Source organism: Maylandia zebra, linkage group LG17 (assembly GCF_041146795.1).
Source record: "Maylandia zebra isolate NMK-2024a linkage group LG17, Mzebra_GT3a, whole genome shotgun sequence".
NCBI lineage: Eukaryota > Metazoa > Chordata > Actinopteri > Cichliformes > Cichlidae > Maylandia > Maylandia zebra.
Window position 1 is genome coordinate 15,986,021 of NC_135183.1, and position 25,045 is coordinate 16,011,065.

General features: G+C 39.2%; 2 long non-coding RNA genes across 2 annotated transcripts; both read left to right on the forward strand.

The window, feature by feature from the left end:
• The first annotated feature begins 4,192 nt into the window (after positions 1-4,192).
• On the forward strand, positions 4,193-13,525 carry LOC143413293 (uncharacterized). Its single transcript, XR_013093924.1, has 5 exons — positions 4,193-5,550; positions 7,699-7,743; positions 7,926-9,561; positions 10,731-10,786; positions 11,692-13,525. It is a non-coding gene; the product is annotated as an uncharacterized LOC143413293 (long non-coding RNA).
• A 1,670-nt stretch (positions 13,526-15,195) lies between these two features.
• LOC143413291 (uncharacterized) lies at positions 15,196-24,528 on the forward strand. The gene is made up of 5 exons (XR_013093922.1): positions 15,196-16,553; positions 18,702-18,746; positions 18,929-20,564; positions 21,734-21,789; positions 22,695-24,528. It is a non-coding gene; the product is annotated as an uncharacterized LOC143413291 (long non-coding RNA).
• The last annotated feature ends 517 nt before the right edge of the window (positions 24,529-25,045 follow it).

The following is a 25,045-nucleotide window of genomic DNA, read 5'->3' on the forward strand; positions in this document are numbered from 1 at the left end:
TCTTTACAATGTTGCAGCAATACTGTAGTAATGATATGATATGATATACCTTTATTAGTCCCACAAGGGGAAATTTAAATGTTGGTTTAGTGTAAGCTCAGCTTTTTAACTAATGTAAGAAGTGTTATGACTGACTCGTTTTTAATACCTAAATCTGGCCTCAGTGCACAAACCTAAATGAATCGGTACATATGAAAGCGCCCAAGTCACAAGCTGTGTTCAAGGACATGGATAAAACAAAAAGGTTCAAATCTGTGCACAAAAACCCCACAAATCAGTGTCACTGTTTTAAAATCTGCTGCGAGACCGCTCTAAATGTCAGCGTTTTCTTTACGTAAAGACTGGGGTCTGTAACATATCAGCTCGTTTCTTATTTATTAAAGAACATGCCTGACACCAGGCTTTTGAGTTAACGGCTCCATTAGATCTCTGCAAGTATTTTTAAGTATTTTTAGGTTCTTTCCAGCAGGATTTGTGGCTAGTTCTGGAGCTTGACCCTAAAAGATTTCAGTGTGTCGGTGCTTCTGCTTTCCCTGTTGTCCTTCTGTTCCATCTTTTTTTCTGTTTCTGTCAAATTTAAAAACAACTGCACTCTGAAATACACACTCTTTGCAAGATGTTGTCTAAACTAGTGGTTGGAAGGCATAATTGTGTTTGGTCTCTGATGGTTTATTTACACTTTTTGCAGGCCACGCCCACGGACTACAGAGCCATGATGAGCAACAAAGCCAAGAAGTCTATGGACTTCCTGCTGATGCAGGACACCTCCCCGACAATAGCCACGGACGTGTCACTGCAGTACCGCCTCGACATCGTCTTCTGCCAAACGGTCACCTACACATATTTTAATTATTGAATGTCTGAGCTGATGCGTTTATCCTGGAGTGACTCAGAGTGAAGGAGAAGGCCAAGAAGAAGTGTAAATATCATAAAAGCAAGGAGTTCAGAGCTCTACGACTTAGTGTCTTTATGGTATTTATGTGTGTAATGGAGACCAGGGGTTCCATTACCCTTACTTGTATTTTTATTAATTGACTGACTGATTTGTATTTAAAAACCATAATGAAGAAAAACACACACTGGTTGATTGTGATCTTTATTAGGTTTTTTGGGTTGTTATTTAAGTGACTCGTGAAAGGTGAAGAGACAGGGGGACTGGCCATCCTACCTGTGTCAGGAAAAGAACCCGTGTTAGAGCTGTTCACATTTAATCATTTGTCTGTAACCTAAATTAGTTGTATATGTAAAAAGAGAAGTGTTAACAGTACTCACTTTATAAAGAGTAAAAGCAGCTCAATCACCTGCTTATGAGCTCCTGGAGCAAACCAATGTGCCAGGCTAGGGGAGTGTGTGTTGGAGTGATTTTGTTAAAAGTTGTCATTATTGTGCTTGGACCTTGTCTTGAACTGTATGTTCAGATATTTTTCTGTTCCTCCCCCACATGTAGGATGTTGGGGATGTTACTAGCTATAGTTTTCAACTGCAGGCACAATCTATGTAAGATTCTGGTTTCCTTATTTGGTAAGGAATGTTCACTTCCTGCCCTTTACAGTATGGGCTCACCATGTAAATGGTGGACTGTTAAAGAGGTTAAGCCATATACGAGGTTGAGGGGAGATGCCCTTTTATGACTAGAGATGCGGTTAAAACGTTTGTAACCAGGAAGTCACGTATACAGACACACATACACACACACACACACAGTGCCTTAGCTTTTACCACACAACATATGGGGTTTACAATGGGCAGTTGTGTAACTGTTTTCATTCAATAAAAGGCTGGAGTTGGAGTTGTCTGAGTTTGGGTGTAGAGCTTGCAACTCTGAGAATCTGACCAGGCTTCCCCTGCACAAGTAAAAACCAATCGAACTCTGATTGTCTTACTTTGTTCTGAGTCAGCGAGGGCTGAAACCTAACTGTGTGGTTAAGGTGTTTTAATGCAGCGGTCCCCAACCGCTGGGCCACGGACCGTCGTTTGGTCGAGAGATGAGGCTCGGGTGTGAAATGTATGGTTTTCAGAGTTTTTATCGTTTTTTATCGTTATTTTGTTATCGTTTTTATCGTTAACTCTGTTTTCCTGGGTCTTTCACGTGTGTTATGAATAAATCTTCTTTTTTTCCGGTACCGGTACTAGTTTTATTTTGTTGTATTTATCTGTGACACCTTAAAGGCCGGTCCGTGAAAATATTGTCGGGCATAAACCGGTCCGTGGCGCAAAAAAGGTTGGGGACCGCTGTTTTAATGTATATAGAAGAGACTGAAGTTTATATGTTATGGAATTATTTATAGGACTTGTTCCAAATCTTCATATGTCTATGATGTGTTATATCTTGGTTATATTGTAGTGGTTTTCTTATGGGGAGGGTTTTGTTTTCCTTTGGTTTGCTGACCCCCAGACTTGGTCTATTCCAGATGCTCACCTGAATCAGGTAGAGTATAACAGGAAGCCATTTGCTTTTCAGAAGGGTTGGATTCTTTGCTGTATCACCATGTGTTCTCATTAATAAAGTACATTTTACTCCAGTCTCGTGCTATTTTAGTGGAAGTGACCCATGACCGTCGGCCAAAACTGACAATATGACTATTAAAAGTCTGAGTAATACTGTAATTTTCTGCTGCTCATTCCTGTGCAACATCCCATTTGGCCTCCCGTCATATTTCTTTTCAAGATTTTCTTATTTAATCACTAGTGTACATATATTTATATTTATAGATACATATATATTTAGTCATCTTTTCTCTTTTACCACGTCTCTCTAATATTTTGCTCTTTACTATTTTTCTATTTTTTATTTTATTATATTTTATTATATTTCTACTGTACCATGCTGCTGAGTGACTGCTGCTCGTCAAACACATTTCATTGCAATGTTGACCCTGTGCTAACTTGCATATGACAAATAAAACTGAAAACAGTAAAGGCAAAGGGAACACATCAAGTAAGGATTTCACACTCCCACTCACAACGGCACTTTCAAAGCATAAAGCCAAATATTTCAAAATTTCATTTTGAGGCATTTTAAAAATGAATGTGTTTGAGTTTCATTGCTCCAAAGCAATGTTTTCATATAAGCAAGACAACAACCAGTTTGCAACCATGTAAGTACAGTCCTCTATTGTAAACAGACGTGTTGGCAATCTGTCTGCGTTTATAAATTAGACAACAGTTATTTGCAGATCTTCATCAATCTGCCTGAGAGTGATTGCAGTCGGTCTGAGTTGGACTGCAACTGTTTTGAGTCAGGTTGCCTCCAAGGAGGCAGTTTATTATTTTCCTTTCCTAGTTGGAGAGATGGCTGTTGTTTTGTTTTTACTGTAGTGTGCTGGGCCATTAATGGCTCAGGGGCTGCAGCGTATCCGCGCCAACACCTAAGGCCAACGTGGAATCACCGGTCAGACTAACATAAAGAAAAAATCTGTTAAATTACACATTTGTATTCATTAAGTCACAGACAATGAAAACAAGCAGAAATCAAGATGTAATATTTTTATAATTTTATTGATGTTAAATTAAAGTCCCAGCTTAGTTATGTTGTCAGTGCAAGTCACTTCAATCTGTATAGCACCAAAGGAAACAATGGTGTTTTCAAGGTGCTTCACACTGTAAGGTAACAACTTACAGTATTAAAAAGAAAACCCCAAAAGAACAAACCCCTCTGAGCAAGCACGAGGCGACAGTGGGAAGGAAAAACTCCCTTTTAAGAGGAAGAAACCTTCGACAGAACCAGGCTCAGGGTGGGGTGGCCATCTGCCGCGACCATTCCTGGGGATTTCAAAAATGACTTGATCTGATCTAAATGTAAAACTAGCTAATTTAAAGTGTCCAGTGAGTTTTAGAAAATATCTTGCTGTTGATATCACGATGTCACTATAAAGGGGAAACTTTGTTTCCTCCCTTAAACCTCCCAAAAAATGCACGCACCGATGAAAAGCACTTAGATATCCAACTTGGTTCTGGGAATATCTTTCTTTTGAAAGTTTTAACAATATCTTCATCAAGATCTTGGACGTTTAATTGCCAGGATGTCACAATAACCGCTACATGCTTCCATCTTTTACAGAGGGATTTGAAAACCCTCTCGCTGAGTTTCTTGAACTTCTCTGGGGGGATTTTGTTGTATTCTGCCCTGATTTCAGTCCAGATTTTCATGGTAAGCCGGTTGGAGATAGCTTCAGCATTTTCAATGCTGAAGACTGTGTCTGATGTTTTTGCAACCTGGGAAATCAGTCCTTCCACAAAGATTTCCACTGAAAGTCTGCATCTTTCTTTCTTTTCATATGATTCCAGTCTATCGATAATTGTTACTGCCAACAGGTGTTCTTGGAATACTGAAGTAGTTATGATATTAAATATTGGTTCTCCCATTAAATTCATTGAATCCTCCTCCCCACTCCTCCCCATTTCCAATGATATTAGTGACCAATTATATAATTGGTCACAAATATCAGTGAAAATGGCATTAGCAATGCAGTCAAAATAATTCTGCACTTTTCGGTCTAAATGCAAATCCATCCCCTTGAATTTGTCCAAGAGTAGATCCAACAAACGTTTTTGGTGAGAATGAGGGCACTTTAAAAGTTTACCAAGCTTTGAAAGCACAGCCTGAATTAATGTCTCTAACCATCTTTCAAAGTCTAAGGTGTTTTCAGGTGGCTCACAGTCTACAGAAGATCTGTGATTCTGTATCTTTTTATATGACTCCGTTTGACTTATGTTTGTTAACGGTGGGATGCTGGCTTCATGTTCAACACAGGATTTCTGCTGCTGGGGATCTGGAATTGGATTGTTTTCTGCTTTTGCAGCACTGTGTTGGTCAGCATTTTGACAGCGTTCTTCTGTGTTAGCTGTTTCTTGGCTGTTAGCATCTATATTCTGTGCTGTATCAAACTCCTGCTCAGCAGAATCGTCCAAAAATTTCACAGGTGACAAAACCGTTTTGCCAGTGGTGGTGTGGACAGAACAGTTTTCATGTACAGGGGAGTTCTGGGAAGACCTCAGTGGTGATACTGCTAGTGACTGTGCACACAGGTCCATTACGTCCTTTAAAAAACCTGCAAGCCGCTTAGCGGTGAAGCAATCCGGATAGCCTGAGGTAAGCGCGTCCAACTGCTTTTTCGAAAAACTACTTAACAAGTTATCCAAGAGGGATACCAAAGCATGTACTGTAGAATTATCCCGATTGGTCTGAACTGTTTCATCATTTGTCATTGTGTTACAGTTTGAGCTTGCCATTTCACTTTTTTGTTTTTTATGTCTAAAATGTTGTTTTGTGTTAAACTCCGTGTTTGAACGTTTAAAGCGCTGCTGTCCCGCTGTGTGAATGCGTTTCAACTGAACAGCCAGGTCTATATATAAGGTCGGTTTCATTGTAACGTCACCAGTCAAAGGACTGGCCCGGCTCGTCATAACGAAAGGGGCGGGACAAATCTGTTGCTTAGCAACTGAAAAAAAGGCACACCGCGCTGAATGCTACATCCGGCCTGCGACGGTACACCGCCTCCGCACCACCGTTTAAACATGAAGTGTGGATGTTAGAAGATCCCAAATATGGTGAGCTACTGGGAAATTACTCACGTTTTTGTTCTTGAGAGTGAGCGATAATAAGCGACATTTTATTGAGAAATTACAGTAGTCTGTCTGTTTCTCTTCATAGCTCTTTTCAAAACACGGTTACCTTTGGTTTGTTTGGCTCGCAGCTTAAAACGTAGTTTCAGTGTTTTTGCCTTCTGTGATTAATTCTGGTTTGCCTGCTTTATGGAGCTCAAACCAAGGCAAAATTGAAGTATCAGTATTTAAATGTAAATAGACTCAAACTAGGAGTGGATCAAAGGGGGTCCTTTCAGGTGCCAAATCTCCACTGCTAACATTTTATGCATGTTTAGCTTAATTGTAGAAAAGGTGCTTGTAATAATGTTTGGGTGAATAGGTGAATGAGGCATGTTGTATAAAGCGCTTTTTAATGCACGAGCAAAATACAAAAACCCTATATAAAAAGCAGTCAGCTTACCATTTATGTATTTGTTCCATTGAACGCTTCTGTGAAAATCAATTTGATACTTGTTCAAATAAAAAAATTGAATCGATTAGTTGTTTTCTCAACATTTATTAATCGACTATATGCAGAAAACTGTGACACTGTGGAACCCTTATTGCCGTTGTTGCCCTGAGGCAACAGACCAATTTCAATAGCATCAAATAAGGGTTAAAATAATTTAAGGAAAAATGAATTCAAATGATTTTCTGTAACTACAGAAATGACCTAAATAAGACACATTCATTTTTATCGTTTTGTCAACAACAGGGCGCATGAGGTTTGTTCAATATTTGTTGTGTCTACAAGGCTCAGGCGCCCCCAAGTGTCTTATTTGTATAGTTGAAAGCATTATAAAGGAACGCAAAACTAAATTACATATAATTATAATTCTTGGCACTTTCTGGTGTGTGTGAGTTAGTGTTTCTCTTTTATGATTTGTGGGTCCAGCATCAAATTCAGAATCCTTCCCATCACACATGAGGTCTTGAATAATCATCTTATTTTAAAGACCTCGTAGTTTGATAGTTTGCTCCCTGACCGTGGTTCTGCCAGAGGGTGCTTCCTGTTAAAAGTGAGTTGTTCCTTCCCACTGTATTGAGGTTTTTTCTTTTTAATTGTAGACTTTCTACCTTACAATCTATACCACCTCGAGGAGAATGTTGTTGTGATTCAGCTCTGCATAAATACAATTAAATCGAATTAAGTGGGTTCAGCTAATTTGTGAAATAAATGTGAGTGACACGGTAAGTAATAGCCTGCATGTAACTCATTGTAAGAAGAGCAATATCGCCCCCTCCTGGTTCAACTTTTTTTTTCTTTGCAGTAATCTTTCCAATAATAATACATATGCACTAACCTCATGCTTGCTGTTAACAATAGCCTAAAGACATAAAATCAAGTTTAGTTTTTTCTTTAAGTTTATGTTTTTTATATGGTTGGCATTTATTTTGTTTCTTTTTAATAATTATATTGATTCTATTGATTGTTTGCCAAGCACTGAGGTCTCTGCTTAGACTGTGCTACTGGGATCACTGATTTAAAAATGAGGCAAAAGCGCCAAAGTTGTGCTCAAAAACAGTACAGTGAGCTACAACCTGTTGCTGTAGTAATTCTAACACACTTATTGTTTTTAAATACATACATGTTTAGTTTTTTTAAACCTAATTATATAATTTTTTTTGCAAAAGTGTCACCTAAACACCCAAATATACGTAATTCAAAACTTACTTTAATTATTACCCATTTGGCTGGTAACATGGACCCAGTCTGATGGATAGTTACTGAACAGATAGTCTTTTCTTTAAAGGCTGCAGTCAAAGCAAATCATTGTAAAAACAAGACAAGTCAATAAAAAACAAGTAATAACTATAATACTAAACTACAATAGAGAGAAAATCCAGTAAATATAATTATATTATGTAAAAAAATATACAAATATTTACCTCTAATTTAAAAAGACATTACAAGGGTACTAGTTTCATTTTAATCTAAACATAATCTAAATTGACACTAAATCAGTTTAAATATTACAGCTGAAGGTGATTTTAATAAATGTACTGCTGCTTGACTTTGTTTTACTACTGCAGTATAATTTATCATGTACAAAAGCTCCAAATGTTGTTTCTCTGACTTAATGTTCTGATGACGTTTGTGTTATTTTGCAGGAAATAGTCAGGACCCAGATGAACCTGTGCTGGAATTCAGTGTGGGTGAGTAATATGAGCATTTATGAAGGCTGTCCATGACCCGTAATTAAATTTAGCGTCATTAGTCTTATTTTGTCTCTCAGTGCAGGTATGTAATGTGACAAAACCGCTAATGATCTGATATGTTTGGGATGGATGGGCTGTGAATTATATAGTGAATTGTCTTATTTTGTCGCTCTGTGCAGGCTAGGGCCTATTATATGCTGTAGCCTGAAAGTAGCTGAGTTGCAGAGGATGGAGTGATCACTGGCTTTCTACTTACAGGGTGGTGGGTCTCAGAGGACAATTGCTACCCCTGTTGAAGTGAACAACGTGTGGAGTGCAACTGGCTTTGTGGCATAGCTGGCTCTGGCCTTGGACTGTGTGTTTTTACTTTGTACCTAAATGGGACACTGGACTTTTAACTATTATTCATTGTGTTTATAAATAAAATTTTAGAATTTTATTGACTGTCATCTTTTTGCCCACGGCGGAGACGGTTGGTCAGACCTAGAATCTCTTTATGTGTGTGTGTGTGCGTAACATCAGCAGGGTTTTGCATAAAAGAGTGTGAGCAGGTCAAAAGGTCAATTCATTTATTGTAGTTTTATGGCAGCACCTTCTAGTGGCCTTGAAGCAAACAGTCTCCTAACTAAGCCATGGCATCTCCGGTCTCTCCTACTTTTGTGTGCTCTGCTGGAGGAGCAGCATTGGATCTAGTGATACTGAGTAAGCTGATTAGGACTGGCGTGGAGAAATGTGGTTTGCATGAGTTAACTGCTACTCCTCTACATCTAAACGAGCCAGTTGAGGAGGTTCAGGCATCTGACAAGGGTGCCTCTTGAGCGCCTCCTGGGTGAGATGTTCCAGGCATGTCCCACCAGGACAGACAGGACACACCCAGGACATGTTGGGGAGATCACAGCACTCAGCAGAGAATGCCTCAGTGTCCCCCAAATAATGGAGGAGCTGGCTCGGGAGAGTAAGGTCTGGGTCTTCTCTGCTTATGCTACTGCCACCAAAACTAGACACCAGATAAGCTCAGAAAAATGAACAACCTGTTTAAATAAAGGTTAATTTAAAAAAATGTTTGTCATTAGCTAGTCTGTGTACATGTACTTCTTCTCCAGTGTTGAAAATGTTAAACTCACAACCTGCACATTTTCTGGTTGCATCATCAAATAAATACCCCCAAAAGTAGTCTGAATACTTTTACACTGGTTTTATGCTGCGATATTTTCAAAGTCTTTCACTGAACACATTCAGTCACACATTGTTCATAATTTATTGGAAGTTTATTGTTTAATGTCCTGTCTAAATAACTTCAGTCACCATTTGTATTCATTAATGAATAACTGACTTCTAATATTAAAAGAAATAGAAACTGTTGTGCTGTTGTTCACGTAGAAGGGCCTGCTGCTGGATGTCCAGACTTTGTGCGTCAGTGGGAAGGTCAGGGTACAGGGTTCGAACCTCCTCATGAGATGTCGTATCTGCTGGATAAAAGCAAGCTACATCACATCAGGGATTGTCCTAGAGCTGCCCTACAGTAACAATCAACTGACTAATATATGAAATACTTGCAGTAGCACAATAATAAACACAAAGCAAAAAAGTGTTTAGTGAAGATAAAAAAAACCCCATCAAAGTTTTAGTTTCGTGGTACATCGATGGAGCTATTGGTTTGGTCGCACTGCTGATAAGAGCTGTGTGTCTCATCATAAGGAAAAGAATGAAAGGTGAGAACATTTACAGATACAACATTTGTAAGTTGTTCTATGAATGTTAGAGTTGACTGTTTTTGTCTTTCCAGGAAACAAAATGCAGAAGAGTGAAAATCCTGTGAGTTTTGAAACATCCATCCATCCATTCACTTCCGCTTATCCTTTTCAGGGTCGCGGGGGGTGCTGGAGCCTATCCCAGCTGTCATAGGGCGAGAGGCAGGGTACACCCTGGACAGGTCGCCAGTCTGTCGCAGGGCTAACACATTGAGACACAGACAACCATTCACACTCACACCTAGTGGCAATCTAGATTATCCAATTAACCTATCCCCACAAGCTGCATGTCTTTGGACGGTGGGAGGAAGCCGGAGTACCCGGAGAGAACCCACGCAAACACGGGGAGAACATGTGTTGTACGGTGGCCCTGAGAGGCCACTGCAACTTAAGACAACACCAGCAATAAGAAAAATGCTGCAAAAGCACACAAAACACAACGAAAAGAGGAAAAACGACAGCGGAAATAGGAAAAAAAAAGATTTGCAAAAGCACAAAGTGTTTCTGGGGAGACAATAACCTGACGGACCAGTTGCAGGAACCAAAATATGCTAAGAATTGCGCTGGGAGACACTTAAAAGAAGTGGAGGATTTATCGGTTTTGTGAGGAAAGAAAAGATGAGTGGTATATGTGTTAGCCTAACTATTAGCCTAAAAATTCATCATCAGTATTATATGAGTCATGATAAAACACACCTAGCATGTTTTGGGTTCCTGCAACTGGTCCGTCGGGTTATTGTCTCCCCAGAAACACTCCCCTTTGCTTTTGGAAATCTGTTTTTTCCTATTTCTGTTTTCGTTTTTCCTATTTACGTTTTTTTTCCTATGTCTGTTACCATTTTTCTTATTTCTATTTTGTTTTGTGTGTTTTGCAGTGTTTTTTTTATTGGTAAATGGACTGATTCTTATATAGCAATTTTCTACTCTCCCAGAGTAGTCAAAGCACTGTAAACAACATGCCTCATTCACCCATTCATACAAGCACGTCTAAAGGTATAGGTGAATTGAAAAATCTAAATTGCCCATAGGTGTGAATGCAGGAGTGAATGTGAGCGTGAATGGTTGTCTGTCTCTGTGTGTTGGCCCTGCGACAGACTGGCGACCTGTCCAGGGTGTACCCCGCCTCTCGCCTTATGACAGCTGGGATAGGCTCCAGCACCCCCCGCGACACTGAAAAGGATAAGTGGATGGATATTACTGAGGAGTCAGCATGTTTTTCTCTTCATTGTTTAGGTGGATCCTGAAGTTTCCTATGTCACCATCAGCAACACCTAGAAAACCAAGATAAGGTGTTTTGTTTAGTGATATCTGTATGTTTGTTTGTTTGTTATTATTTTATCTATATATCAGACAGCTTTTTTCAGGTTCGTGTTGATGATGAAATGATGCAGTGACTTCTGCTCTACTGTCAATTTTAAAATAACATAGTTCAAGCAGTTGAATTCTTAAATGACTCTTCTTTAAAAAGTGTTCAGTGTTTTATGTCTGGTCCGTGTGTCATCTTTGTCTTTACAATGTTGCAGCAATACTGTAGTAATGATATGATATGATATACCTTTATTAGTCCCACAAGGGGAAATTTAAATGTTGGTTTAGTGTAAGCTCAGCTTTTTAACTAATGTAAGAAGTGTTATGACTGACTCGTTTTTAATACCTAAATCTGGCCTCAGTGCACAAACCTAAATGAATCGGTACATATGAAAGCGCCCAAGTCACAAGCTGTGTTCAAGGACATGGATAAAACAAAAAGGTTCAAATCTGTGCACAAAAACCCCACAAATCAGTGTCACTGTTTTAAAATCTGCTGCGAGACCGCTCTAAATGTCAGCGTTTTCTTTACGTAAAGACTGGGGTCTGTAACATATCAGCTCGTTTCTTATTTATTAAAGAACATGCCTGACACCAGGCTTTTGAGTTAACGGCTCCATTAGATCTCTGCAAGTATTTTTAAGTATTTTTAGGTTCTTTCCAGCAGGATTTGTGGCTAGTTCTGGAGCTTGACCCTAAAAGATTTCAGTGTGTCGGTGCTTCTGCTTTCCCTGTTGTCCTTCTGTTCCATCTTTTTTTCTGTTTCTGTCAAATTTAAAAACAACTGCACTCTGAAATACACACTCTTTGCAAGATGTTGTCTAAACTAGTGGTTGGAAGGCATAATTGTGTTTGGTCTCTGATGGTTTATTTACACTTTTTGCAGGCCACGCCCACGGACTACAGAGCCATGATGAGCAACAAAGCCAAGAAGTCTATGGACTTCCTGCTGATGCAGGACACCTCCCCGACAATAGCCACGGACGTGTCACTGCAGTACCGCCTCGACATCGTCTTCTGCCAAACGGTCACCTACACATATTTTAATTATTGAATGTCTGAGCTGATGCGTTTATCCTGGAGTGACTCAGAGTGAAGGAGAAGGCCAAGAAGAAGTGTAAATATCATAAAAGCAAGGAGTTCAGAGCTCTACGACTTAGTGTCTTTATGGTATTTATGTGTGTAATGGAGACCAGGGGTTCCATTACCCTTACTTGTATTTTTATTAATTGACTGACTGATTTGTATTTAAAAACCATAATGAAGAAAAACACACACTGGTTGATTGTGATCTTTATTAGGTTTTTTGGGTTGTTATTTAAGTGACTCGTGAAAGGTGAAGAGACAGGGGGACTGGCCATCCTACCTGTGTCAGGAAAAGAACCCGTGTTAGAGCTGTTCACATTTAATCATTTGTCTGTAACCTAAATTAGTTGTATATGTAAAAAGAGAAGTGTTAACAGTACTCACTTTATAAAGAGTAAAAGCAGCTCAATCACCTGCTTATGAGCTCCTGGAGCAAACCAATGTGCCAGGCTAGGGGAGTGTGTGTTGGAGTGATTTTGTTAAAAGTTGTCATTATTGTGCTTGGACCTTGTCTTGAACTGTATGTTCAGATATTTTTCTGTTCCTCCCCCACATGTAGGATGTTGGGGATGTTACTAGCTATAGTTTTCAACTGCAGGCACAATCTATGTAAGATTCTGGTTTCCTTATTTGGTAAGGAATGTTCACTTCCTGCCCTTTACAGTATGGGCTCACCATGTAAATGGTGGACTGTTAAAGAGGTTAAGCCATATACGAGGTTGAGGGGAGATGCCCTTTTATGACTAGAGATGCGGTTAAAACGTTTGTAACCAGGAAGTCACGTATACAGACACACATACACACACACACACACAGTGCCTTAGCTTTTACCACACAACATATGGGGTTTACAATGGGCAGTTGTGTAACTGTTTTCATTCAATAAAAGGCTGGAGTTGGAGTTGTCTGAGTTTGGGTGTAGAGCTTGCAACTCTGAGAATCTGACCAGGCTTCCCCTGCACAAGTAAAAACCAATCGAACTCTGATTGTCTTACTTTGTTCTGAGTCAGCGAGGGCTGAAACCTAACTGTGTGGTTAAGGTGTTTTAATGCAGCGGTCCCCAACCGCTGGGCCACGGACCGTCGTTTGGTCGAGAGATGAGGCTCGGGTGTGAAATGTATGGTTTTCAGAGTTTTTATCGTTTTTTATCGTTATTTTGTTATCGTTTTTATCGTTAACTCTGTTTTCCTGGGTCTTTCACGTGTGTTATGAATAAATCTTCTTTTTTTCCGGTACCGGTACTAGTTTTATTTTGTTGTATTTATCTGTGACACCTTAAAGGCCGGTCCGTGAAAATATTGTCGGGCATAAACCGGTCCGTGGCGCAAAAAAGGTTGGGGACCGCTGTTTTAATGTATATAGAAGAGACTGAAGTTTATATGTTATGGAATTATTTATAGGACTTGTTCCAAATCTTCATATGTCTATGATGTGTTATATCTTGGTTATATTGTAGTGGTTTTCTTATGGGGAGGGTTTTGTTTTCCTTTGGTTTGCTGACCCCCAGACTTGGTCTATTCCAGATGCTCACCTGAATCAGGTAGAGTATAACAGGAAGCCATTTGCTTTTCAGAAGGGTTGGATTCTTTGCTGTATCACCATGTGTTCTCATTAATAAAGTACATTTTACTCCAGTCTCGTGCTATTTTAGTGGAAGTGACCCATGACCGTCGGCCAAAACTGACAATATGACTATTAAAAGTCTGAGTAATACTGTAATTTTCTGCTGCTCATTCCTGTGCAACATCCCATTTGGCCTCCCGTCATATTTCTTTTCAAGATTTTCTTATTTAATCACTAGTGTACATATATTTATATTTATAGATACATATATATTTAGTCATCTTTTCTCTTTTACCACGTCTCTCTAATATTTTGCTCTTTACTATTTTTCTATTTTTTATTTTATTATATTTTATTATATTTCTACTGTACCATGCTGCTGAGTGACTGCTGCTCGTCAAACACATTTCATTGCAATGTTGACCCTGTGCTAACTTGCATATGACAAATAAAACTGAAAACAGTAAAGGCAAAGGGAACACATCAAGTAAGGATTTCACACTCCCACTCACAACGGCACTTTCAAAGCATAAAGCCAAATATTTCAAAATTTCATTTTGAGGCATTTTAAAAATGAATGTGTTTGAGTTTCATTGCTCCAAAGCAATGTTTTCATATAAGCAAGACAACAACCAGTTTGCAACCATGTAAGTACAGTCCTCTATTGTAAACAGACGTGTTGGCAATCTGTCTGCGTTTATAAATTAGACAACAGTTATTTGCAGATCTTCATCAATCTGCCTGAGAGTGATTGCAGTCGGTCTGAGTTGGACTGCAACTGTTTTGAGTCAGGTTGCCTCCAAGGAGGCAGTTTATTATTTTCCTTTCCTAGTTGGAGAGATGGCTGTTGTTTTGTTTTTACTGTAGTGTGCTGGGCCATTAATGGCTCAGGGGCTGCAGCGTATCCGCGCCAACACCTAAGGCCAACGTGGAATCACCGGTCAGACTAACATAAAGAAAAAATCTGTTAAATTACACATTTGTATTCATTAAGTCACAGACAATGAAAACAAGCAGAAATCAAGATGTAATATTTTTATAATTTTATTGATGTTAAATTAAAGTCCCAGCTTAGTTATGTTGTCAGTGCAAGTCACTTCAATCTGTATAGCACCAAAGGAAACAATGGTGTTTTCAAGGTGCTTCACACTGTAAGGTAACAACTTACAGTATTAAAAAGAAAACCCCAAAAGAACAAACCCCTCTGAGCAAGCACGAGGCGACAGTGGGAAGGAAAAACTCCCTTTTAAGAGGAAGAAACCTTCGACAGAACCAGGCTCAGGGTGGGGTGGCCATCTGCCGCGACCATTCCTGGGGATTTCAAAAATGACTTGATCTGATCTAAATGTAAAACTAGCTAATTTAAAGTGTCCAGTGAGTTTTAGAAAATATCTTGCTGTTGATATCACGATGTCACTATAAAGGGGAAACTTTGTTTCCTCCCTTAAACCTCCCAAAAAATGCACGCACCGATGAAAAGCACTTAGATATCCAACTTGGTTCTGGGAATATCTTTCTTTTGAAAGTTTTAACAATATCTTCATCAAGATCTTGGACGTTTAATTGCCAGGATGTCACAATAACCGCTACATGCTTCCATCTTTTACAGAGGGATTTGAAAACCCTCTCGCTGAGTTTCTTGAACTTCTCTGGGGGGATTTTGTTGTATTCTGCCCTGATTTCAGTCCAGATTTTCATGGTAAGCCGGTTGGAGATAGCTTCAGCATTTTCAATGCTGAAGACTGTGTCTGATGTTTTTGCAACCTGGGAAATCAGTCCTTCCACAAAGATTTCCACTGAAAGTCTGCATCTTTCTTTCTTTTCATATGATTCCAGTCTATCGATAATTGTTACTGCCAACAGGTGTTCTTGGAATACTGAAGTAGTTATGATATTAAATATTGGTTCTCCCATTAAATTCATTGAATCCTCCTCCCCACTCCTCCCCATTTCCAATGATATTAGTGACCAATTATATAATTGGTCACAAATATCAGTGAAAATGGCATTAGCAATGCAGTCAAAATAATTCTGCACTTTTCGGTCTAAATGCAAATCCATCCCCTTGAATTTGTCCAAGAGTAGATCCAACAAACGTTTTTGGTGAGAATGAGGGCACTTTAAAAGTTTACCAAGCTTTGAAAGCACAGCCTGAATTAATGTCTCTAACCATCTTTCAAAGTCTAAGGTGTTTTCAGGTGGCTCACAGTCTACAGAAGATCTGTGATTCTGTATCTTTTTATATGACTCCGTTTGACTTATGTTTGTTAACGGTGGGATGCTGGCTTCATGTTCAACACAGGATTTCTGCTGCTGGGGATCTGGAATTGGATTGTTTTCTGCTTTTGCAGCACTGTGTTGGTCAGCATTTTGACAGCGTTCTTCTGTGTTAGCTGTTTCTTGGCTGTTAGCATCTATATTCTGTGCTGTATCAAACTCCTGCTCAGCAGAATCGTCCAAAAATTTCACAGGTGACAAAACCGTTTTGCCAGTGGTGGTGTGGACAGAACAGTTTTCATGTACAGGGGAGTTCTGGGAAGACCTCAGTGGTGATACTGCTAGTGACTGTGCACACAGGTCCATTACGTCCTTTAAAAAACCTGCAAGCCGCTTAGCGGTGAAGCAATCCGGATAGCCTGAGGTAAGCGCGTCCAACTGCTTTTTCGAAAAACTACTTAACAAGTTATCCAAGAGGGATACCAAAGCATGTACTGTAGAATTATCCCGATTGGTCTGAACTGTTTCATCATTTGTCATTGTGTTACAGTTTGAGCTTGCCATTTCACTTTTTTGTTTTTTATGTCTAAAATGTTGTTTTGTGTTAAACTCCGTGTTTGAACGTTTAAAGCGCTGCTGTCCCGCTGTGTGAATGCGTTTCAACTGAACAGCCAGGTCTATATATAAGGTCGGTTTCATTGTAACGTCACCAGTCAAAGGACTGGCCCGGCTCGTCATAACGAAAGGGGCGGGACAAATCTGTTGCTTAGCAACTGAAAAAAAGGCACACCGCGCTGAATGCTACATCCGGCCTGCGACGGTACACCGCCTCCGCACCACCGTTTAAACATGAAGTGTGGATGTTAGAAGATCCCAAATATGGTGAGCTACTGGGAAATTACTCACGTTTTTGTTCTTGAGAGTGAGCGATAATAAGCGACATTTTATTGAGAAATTACAGTAGTCTGTCTGTTTCTCTTCATAGCTCTTTTCAAAACACGGTTACCTTTGGTTTGTTTGGCTCGCAGCTTAAAACGTAGTTTCAGTGTTTTTGCCTTCTGTGATTAATTCTGGTTTGCCTGCTTTATGGAGCTCAAACCAAGGCAAAATTGAAGTATCAGTATTTAAATGTAAATAGACTCAAACTAGGAGTGGATCAAAGGGGGTCCTTTCAGGTGCCAAATCTCCACTGCTAACATTTTATGCATGTTTAGCTTAATTGTAGAAAAGGTGCTTGTAATAATGTTTGGGTGAATAGGTGAATGAGGCATGTTGTATAAAGCGCTTTTTAATGCACGAGCAAAATACAAAAACCCTATATAAAAAGCAGTCAGCTTACCATTTATGTATTTGTTCCATTGAACGCTTCTGTGAAAATCAATTTGATACTTGTTCAAATAAAAAAATTGAATCGATTAGTTGTTTTCTCAACATTTATTAATCGACTATATGCAGAAAACTGTGACACTGTGGAACCCTTATTGCCGTTGTTGCCCTGAGGCAACAGACCAATTTCAATAGCATCAAATAAGGGTTAAAATAATTTAAGGAAAAATGAATTCAAATGATTTTCTGTAACTACAGAAATGACCTAAATAAGACACATTCATTTTTATCGTTTTGTCAACAACAGGGCGCATGAGGTTTGTTCAATATTTGTTGTGTCTACAAGGCTCAGGCGCCCCCAAGTGTCTTATTTGTATAGTTGAAAGCATTATAAAGGAACGCAAAACTAAATTACATATAATTATAATTCTTGGCACTTTCTGGTGTGTGTGAGTTAGTGTTTCTCTTTTATGATTTGTGGGTCCAGCATCAAATTCAGAATCCTTCCCATCACACATGAGGTCTTGAATAATCATCTTATTTTAAAGACCTCGTAGTTTGATAGTTTGCTCCCTGACCGTGGTTCTGCCAGAGGGTGCTTCCTGTTAAAAGTGAGTTGTTCCTTCCCACTGTATTGAGGTTTTTTCTTTTTAATTGTAGACTTTCTACCTTACAATCTATACCACCTCGAGGAGAATGTTGTTGTGATTCAGCTCTGCATAAATACAATTAAATCGAATTAAGTGGGTTCAGCTAATTTGTGAAATAAATGTGAGTGACACGGTAAGTAATAGCCTGCATGTAACTCATTGTAAGAAGAGCAATATCGCCCCCTCCTGGTTCAACTTTTTTTTTCTTTGCAGTAATCTTTCCAATAATAATACATATGCACTAACCTCATGCTTGCTGTTAACAATAGCCTAAAGACATAAAATCAAGTTTAGTTTTTTCTTTAAGTTTATGTTTTTTATATGGTTGGCATTTATTTTGTTTCTTTTTAATAATTATATTGATTCTATTGATTATTTGCCAAGCACTGAGGTCTCTGCTTAGACTGTGCTACTGGGATCACTGATTTAAAAATGAGGCAAAAGCGCCAAAGTTGTGCTCAAAAACAGTACAGTGAGCTACAACCTGTTGCTGTAGTAATTCTAACACACTTATTGTTTTTAAATACATACATGTTTAGTTTTTTTAAACCTAATTATATAATTTTTTTTGCAAAAGTGTCACCTAAACACCCAAATATACGTAATTCAAAACTTACTTTAATTATTACCCATTTGGCTGGTAACATGGACCCAGTCTGATGGATAGTTACTGAACAGATAGTCTTTTCTTTAAAGGCTGCAGTCAAAGCAAATCATTGTAAAAACAAGACAAGTCAATAAAAAACAAGTAATAACTATAATACTAAACTACAATAGAGAGAAAATCCAGTAAATATAATTATATTATGTAAAAAAATATACAAATATTTACCTCTAATTTAAAAAGACATTACAAGGGTACTAGTTTCATTTTAATCTAAACATAATCTAAATTGACACTAAATCAGTTTAAATATTACAGCTGAAGGTGATTTTAATAAATGTACTGCTGCTTGACTTTGTTTTACTACTGCAGTATAATTTATCATGTACAAAAGCTCCAAATGTTGTTTCTCTGACTTAATGTTCTGATGACGTTTGTGTTATTTTGCAGGAAATAGTCAGGACCCAGATGAACCTGTGCTGGAATTCAGTGTGGGTGAGTAATATGAGCATTTATGAAGGCTGTCCATGACCCGTAATTAAATTTAGCGTCATTAGTCTTATTTTGTCTCTCAGTGCAGGTATGTAATGTGACAAAACCGCTAATGATCTGATATGTTTGGGATGGATGGGCTGTGAATTATATAGTGAATTGTCTTATTTTGTCGCTCTGTGCAGGCTAGGGCCTATTATATGCTGTAGCCTGAAAGTAGCTGAGTTGCAGAGGATGGAGTGATCACTGGCTTTCTACTTACAGGGTGGTGGGTCTCAGAGGACAATTGCTACCCCTGTTGAAGTGAACAACGTGTGGAGTGCAACTGGCTTTGTGGCATAGCTGGCTCTGGCCTTGGACTGTGTGTTTTTACTTTGTACCTAAATGGGACACTGGACTTTTAACTATTATTCATTGTGTTTATAAATAAAATTTTAGAATTTTATTGACTGTCATCTTTTTGCCCACGGCGGAGACGGTTGGTCAGACCTAGAATCTCTTTATGTGTGTGTGTGTGCGTAACATCAGCAGGGTTTTGCATAAAAGAGTGTGAGCAGGTCAAAAGGTCAATTCATTTATTGTAGTTTTATGGCAGCACCTTCTAGTGGCCTTGAAGCAAACAGTCTCCTAACTAAGCCATGGCATCTCCGGTCTCTCCTACTTTTGTGTGCTCTGCTGGAGGAGCAGCATTGGATCTAGTGATACTGAGTAAGCTGATTAGGACTGGCGTGGAGAAATGTGGTTTGCATGAGTTAACTGCTACTCCTCTACATCTAAACGAGCCAGTTGAGGAGGTTCAGGCATCTGACAAGGGTGCCTCTTGAGCGCCTCCTGGGTGAGATGTTCCAGGCATGTCCCACCAGGACAGACAGGACACACCCAGGACATGTTGGGGAGATCACAGCACTCAGCAGAGAATGCCTCAGTGTCCCCCAAATAATGGAGGAGCTGGCTCGGGAGAGTAAGGTCTGGGTCTTCTCTGCTTATGCTACTGCCACCAAAACTAGACACCAGATAAGCTCAGAAAAATGAACAACCTGTTTAAATAAAGGTTAATTTAAAAAAATGTTTGTCATTAGCTAGTCTGTGTACATGTACTTCTTCTCCAGTGTTGAAAATGTTAAACTCACAACCTGCACATTTTCTGGTTGCATCATCAAATAAATACCCCCAAAAGTAGTCTGAATACTTTTACACTGGTTTTATGCTGCGATATTTTCAAAGTCTTTCACTGAACACATTCAGTCACACATTGTTCATAATTTATTGGAAGTTTATTGTTTAATGTCCTGTCTAAATAACTTCAGTCACCATTTGTATTCATTAATGAATAACTGACTTCTAATATTAAAAGAAATAGAAACTGTTGTGCTGTTGTTCACGTAGAAGGGCCTGCTGCTGGATGTCCAGACTTTGTGCGTCAGTGGGAAGGTCAGGGTACAGGGTTCGAACCTCCTCATGAGATGTCGTATCTGCTGGATAAAAGCAAGCTACATCACATCAGGGATTGTCCTAGAGCTGCCCTACAGTAACAATCAACTGACTAATATATGAAATACTTGCAGTAGCACAATAATAAACACAAAGCAAAAAAGTGTTTAGTGAAGATAAAAAAAACCCCATCAAAGTTTTAGTTTCGTGGTACATCGATGGAGCTATTGGTTTGGTCGCACTGCTGATAAGAGCTGTGTGTCTCATCATAAGGAAAAGAATGAAAGGTGAGAACATTTACAGATACAACATTTGTAAGTTGTTCTATGAATGTTAGAGTTGACTGTTTTTGTCTTTCCAGGAAACAAAATGCAGAAGAGTGAAAATCCTGTGAGTTTTGAAACATCCATCCATCCATTCACTTCCGCTTATCCTTTTCAGGGTCGCGGGGGGTGCTGGAGCCTATCCCAGCTGTCATAGGGCGAGAGGCAGGGTACACCCTGGACAGGTCGCCAGTCTGTCGCAGGGCTAACACATTGAGACACAGACAACCATTCACACTCACACCTAGTGGCAATCTAGATTATCCAATTAACCTATCCCCACAAGCTGCATGTCTTTGGACGGTGGGAGGAAGCCGGAGTACCCGGAGAGAACCCACGCAAACACGGGGAGAACATGTGTTGTACGGTGGCCCTGAGAGGCCACTGCAACTTAAGACAACACCAGCAATAAGAAAAATGCTGCAAAAGCACACAAAACACAACGAAAAGAGGAAAAACGACAGCGGAAATAGGAAAAAAAAAGATTTGCAAAAGCACAAAGTGTTTCTGGGGAGACAATAACCTGACGGACCAGTTGCAGGAACCAAAATATGCTAAGAATTGCGCTGGGAGACACTTAAAAGAAGTGGAGGATTTATCGGTTTTGTGAGGAAAGAAAAGATGAGTGGTATATGTGTTAGCCTAACTATTAGCCTAAAAATTCATCATCAGTATTATATGAGTCATGATAAAACACACCTAGCATGTTTTGGGTTCCTGCAACTGGTCCGTCGGGTTATTGTCTCCCCAGAAACACTCCCCTTTGCTTTTGGAAATCTGTTTTTTCCTATTTCTGTTTTCGTTTTTCCTATTTACGTTTTTTTTCCTATGTCTGTTACCATTTTTCTTATTTCTATTTTGTTTTGTGTGTTTTGCAGTGTTTTTTTTATTGGTAAATGGACTGATTCTTATATAGCAATTTTCTACTCTCCCAGAGTAGTCAAAGCACTGTAAACAACATGCCTCATTCACCCATTCATACAAGCACGTCTAAAGGTATAGGTGAATTGAAAAATCTAAATTTCCCATAGGTGTGAATGCAGGAGTGAATGTGAGCGTGAATGGTTGTCTGTCTCTGTGTGTTGGCCCTGCGACAGACTGGCGACCTGTCCAGGGTGTACCCCGCCTCTCGCCTTATGACAGCTGGGATAGGCTCCAGCACCCCCCGCGACACTGAAAAGGATAAGTGGATGGATATTACTGAGGAGTCAGCATGTTTTTCTCTTCATTGTTTAGGTGGATCCTGAAGTTTCCTATGTCACCATCAGCAACACCTAGAAAACCAAGATAAGGTGTTTTGTTTAGTGATATCTGTATGTTTGTTTGTTTGTTATTATTTTATCTATATATCAGACAGCTTTTTTCAGGTTCGTGTTGATGATGAAATGATGCAGTGACTTCTGCTCTACTGTCAATTTTAAAATAACATAGTTCAAGCAGTTGAATTCTTAAATGACTCTTCTTTAAAAAGTGTTCAGTGTTTTATGTCTGGTCCGTGTGTCATCTTTGTCTTTACAATGTTGCAGCAATACTGTAGTAATGATATGATATGATATACCTTTATTAGTCCCACAAGGGGAAATTTAAATGTTGGTTTAGTGTAAGCTCAGCTTTTTAACTAATGTAAGAAGTGTTATGACTGACTCGTTTTTAATACCTAAATCTGGCCTCAGTGCACAAACCTAAATGAATCGGTACATATGAAAGCGCCCAAGTCACAAGCTGTGTTCAAGGACATGGATAAAACAAAAAGGTTCAAATCTGTGCACAAAAACCCCACAAATCAGTGTCACTGTTTTAAAATCTGCTGCGAGACCGCTCTAAATGTCAGCGTTTTCTTTACGTAAAGACTGGGGTCTGTAACATATCAGCTCGTTTCTTATTTATTAAAGAACATGCCTGACACCAGGCTTTTGAGTTAACGGCTCCATTAGATCTCTGCAAGTATTTTTAAGTATTTTTAGGTTCTTTCCAGCAGGATTTGTGGCTAGTTCTGGAGCTTGACCCTAAAAGATTTCAGTGTGTCGGTGCTTCTGCTTTCCCTGTTGTCCTTCTGTTCCATCTTTTTTTCTGTTTCTGTCAAATTTAAAAACAACTGCACTCTGAAATACACACTCTTTGCAAGATGTTGTCTAAACTAGTGGTTGGAAGGCATAATTGTGTTTGGTCTCTGATGGTTTATTTACACTTTTTGCAGGCCACGCCCACGGACTACAGAGCCATGATGAGCAACAAAGCCAAGAAGTCTATGGACTTCCTGCTGATGCAGGACACCTCCCCGACAATAGCCACGGACGTGTCACTGCAGTACCGCCTCGACATCGTCTTCTGCCAAACGGTCACCTACACATATTTTAATTATTGAATGTCTGAGCTGATGCGTTTATCCTGGAGTGACTCAGAGTGAAGGAGAAGGCCAAGAAGAAGTGTAAATATCATAAAAGCAAGGAGTTCAGAGCTCTACGACTTAGTGTCTTTATGGTATTTATGTGTGTAATGGAGACCAGGGGTTCCATTACCCTTACTTGTATTTTTATTAATTGACTGACTGATTTGTATTTAAAAACCATAATGAAGAAAAACACACACTGGTTGATTGTGATCTTTATTAGGTTTTTTGGGTTGTTATTTAAGTGACTCGTGAAAGGTGAAGAGACAGGGGGACTGGCCATCCTACCTGTGTCAGGAAAAGAACCCGTGTTAGAGCTGTTCACATTTAATCATTTGTCTGTAACCTAAATTAGTTGTATATGTAAAAAGAGAAGTGTTAACAGTACTCACTTTATAAAGAGTAAAAGCAGCTCAATCACCTGCTTATGAGCTCCTGGAGCAAACCAATGTGCCAGGCTAGGGGAGTGTGTGTTGGAGTGATTTTGTTAAAAGTTGTCATTATTGTGCTTGGACCTTGTCTTGAACTGTATGTTCAGATATTTTTCTGTTCCTCCCCCACATGTAGGATGTTGGGGATGTTACTAGCTATAGTTTTCAACTGCAGGCACAATCTATGTAAGATTCTGGTTTCCTTATTTGGTAAGGAATGTTCACTTCCTGCCCTTTACAGTATGGGCTCACCATGTAAATGGTGGACTGTTAAAGAGGTTAAGCCATATACGAGGTTGAGGGGAGATGCCCTTTTATGACTAGAGATGCGGTTAAAACGTTTGTAACCAGGAAGTCACGTATACAGACACACATACACACACACACACACAGTGCCTTAGCTTTTACCACACAACATATGGGGTTTACAATGGGCAGTTGTGTAACTGTTTTCATTCAATAAAAGGCTGGAGTTGGAGTTGTCTGAGTTTGGGTGTAGAGCTTGCAACTCTGAGAATCTGACCAGGCTTCCCCTGCACAAGTAAAAACCAATCGAACTCTGATTGTCTTACTTTGTTCTGAGTCAGCGAGGGCTGAAACCTAACTGTGTGGTTAAGGTGTTTTAATGCAGCGGTCCCCAACCGCTGGGCCACGGACCGTCGTTTGGTCGAGAGATGAGGCTCGGGTGTGAAATGTATGGTTTTCAGAGTTTTTATCGTTTTTTATCGTTATTTTGTTATCGTTTTTATCGTTAACTCTGTTTTCCTGGGTCTTTCACGTGTGTTATGAATAAATCTTCTTTTTTTCCGGTACCGGTACTAGTTTTATTTTGTTGTATTTATCTGTGACACCTTAAAGGCCGGTCCGTGAAAATATTGTCGGGCATAAACCGGTCCGTGGCGCAAAAAAGGTTGGGGACCGCTGTTTTAATGTATATAGAAGAGACTGAAGTTTATATGTTATGGAATTATTTATAGGACTTGTTCCAAATCTTCATATGTCTATGATGTGTTATATCTTGGTTATATTGTAGTGGTTTTCTTATGGGGAGGGTTTTGTTTTCCTTTGGTTTGCTGACCCCCAGACTTGGTCTATTCCAGATGCTCACCTGAATCAGGTAGAGTATAACAGGAAGCCATTTGCTTTTCAGAAGGGTTGGATTCTTTGCTGTATCACCATGTGTTCTCATTAATAAAGTACATTTTACTCCAGTCTCGTGCTATTTTAGTGGAAGTGACCCATGACCGTCGGCCAAAACTGACAATATGACTATTAAAAGTCTGAGTAATACTGTAATTTTCTGCTGCTCATTCCTGTGCAACATCCCATTTGGCCTCCCGTCATATTTCTTTTCAAGATTTTCTTATTTAATCACTAGTGTACATATATTTATATTTATAGATACATATATATTTAGTCATCTTTTCTCTTTTACCACGTCTCTCTAATATTTTGCTCTTTACTATTTTTCTATTTTTTATTTTATTATATTTTATTATATTTCTACTGTACCATGCTGCTGAGTGACTGCTGCTCGTCAAACACATTTCATTGCAATGTTGACCCTGTGCTAACTTGCATATGACAAATAAAACTGAAAACAGTAAAGGCAAAGGGAACACATCAAGTAAGGATTTCACACTCCCACTCACAACGGCACTTTCAAAGCATAAAGCCAAATATTTCAAAATTTCATTTTGAGGCATTTTAAAAATGAATGTGTTTGAG